The sequence below is a fragment of the Penaeus vannamei genome, chromosome 30, assembly GCF_042767895.1.
Source record: "Penaeus vannamei isolate JL-2024 chromosome 30, ASM4276789v1, whole genome shotgun sequence".
In the NCBI taxonomy this organism is placed as follows: domain Eukaryota; kingdom Metazoa; phylum Arthropoda; class Malacostraca; order Decapoda; family Penaeidae; genus Penaeus; species Penaeus vannamei.
Genome location: NC_091578.1, coordinates 22,554,237 through 22,556,736, shown reverse-complemented (window position 1 = coordinate 22,556,736; position 2,500 = coordinate 22,554,237).

The window sequence follows — 2,500 nt, the reverse complement described above, 5'->3', positions numbered from 1 at the left end:
TCCTCCCACCCACCCACCCACCCTCCCACACACTCGCACACTCACCCACCCACTTCCGTCCTCCCACCCACCCACCCACCCTCCCACACACTCGCACACTCACCCACCCACTTCCGTCCTCCCACCCACCCACCCACCCTCCCACACACTCGCACACTCACCCACCCACTTCCGTCCTCCCACCCACCCACCCACCCTCCCACACACTCGCACACTCACCCACCCACTTCCGTCCTCCCACCCACCCACCCACCCTCCCACACACTCGCACACTCACCCACCCACTTCCGTCCTCTCACCCACCCATCCACCCTCCCACACACTCGCACACTCACCCACCCACCCACGCGCACCCTCCTACACATAAACACCCTCACACACTCTTTCACCCACCCACCCACACACACTCACACACCTTCGCCCCCTCTCCCCCCACCCACCCACACCCTCCCATACACTCACCCTCCCGCACCCTCTCACCCACCCACCCCCACTCTCTCACCCACCCACCCACACTCACACACCTTCCCCCCACCCACCCACACCCTCTCTCCCACCCACCCACCCACACACACTCACACACCTTCCCCCCTCTCCCCCCACCCACCCACACCCTCCTACACCCTCCCACACACTCGCACACTCACCCTCTCCCCCCACCCACCCACACCCTCCCACACACTCACCCTCCCGCACCCTCTCACCCACCCACCCATACTCACACACCTTCCCCCCCCTCTCCCCCCACCCACCCACACCCTCCCATACACTCACCCTCCCGCAACCTCTCACCCACCCACCCCCACTCTCTCACCCACCCACCCACACTCACACACCTTCCCCCCACCCACCCACACCCTCTCTCCCACCCACCCACCCACACACACTCACACACCTTCCCCCCTCTCCCCCCACCCACCCACACCCTCCTACACACCCACCTACACCCTCCCACACACTCACCCTCTCTTCCCACCCACCCACGCCCTCCCACCCACCTACACCCCCTCCTACACCCTCTCACCCACCCCCGTCCCGCCACCCCGCCCCAGCCTGCTCCCGAGCCCTCATCCCGAGCCGAATCGAAGCCGCCAACCGCGACGTGTTTTGGAACCCGCGCGCGAGTCTTCCGTAATTACCTGGAGAATCGTATGATTAATTAAAAAATCGGATTTCCAAGATTGCGCTCGAACCTAATATTCAGATTTGATTAATAGCGGCGTATGATCCGAGAACACCATGTTTCCGTGCATTATTCCCGATTTGTTGGAAGGAAAAGTATCGCTGGGGTTCGAGTTGTTATTGTTGTTGTTGGCAGTTGTGGTGTTATTGTTGTTATGATTATAGCGATTGTTATTGATAGTGTGACTAATTGTTATTATAGTTACTGCTTATTGCTGCTAATATAATCACGATTGTTCTCTGTTATTGTCATTTCTGAAACCATTATCATTATCATATCACTATTGCTGTTGTTAATATTGTTATGGCTTATCAATACCATTATTTTATTGTTGTTTACTAATGCTGTTATTATTACCATTATAGTTATCATTGTCATTATGACTAATATTATTTTCCTTATCATTATCATTATAATTCTTATTATGATCATAATGATAACAATAATTGTTATTGTTATAACTATTATTATTATTATGATCAATATCATCATTATTATTGTTATTATTATTATTGTAATTGTTATCAACATAATTATTATCATCAAGACTATCATAACTAATATTATTATCATTACTATCGTCTTTATTACGATTATTATCATTATCATTATTATGATTATTATTATCACTATCATTGTTACTATTTTTGATATCATTATTGTCAATTATATTATCATTATTAAGAGTGTAGTAATATTACCATTATTATCATCATCATTTCAATAACTATAATAGTAATCATAATAATAGTAATAATGAAAATTTTAATAATAGTAATGAAAATTATATTGATAACAGTGATAATGATACTGATAACAATAATTATAATAATGAATGATGATGATGATGACGATGATAATGATAATGGTAATAACAATGAATACTATTACTATTATTATCCTTATCAGTGTCATCATCATTATAATTATTATCATCATTTACATTAGCATTACTTTAATTATCATTATTGATATTGCCATTATTATTACCATTGTTATTATCGTTAGCATTGTTTGTAACTATAATCATCATTATCATTTCTATCATTATCATCATTCCTATCATTACAACTACGAATTTTATCATTTCTGTAATTATTGTTAATATTATCATTACTACTTTCTCTATCACCATCATCATTGTTATTGTTATGGTGATGATGATCATTTTCATTACTATCACATTTGTTAACATTATTCTTATCATTATCACATTCGCTATCATCATCATTATTATCATTATCATTGTTATTATTATTGTTATTACTGTTATCGTTATCATTATAATTTTTATTATTATTATTATCATCATCATTG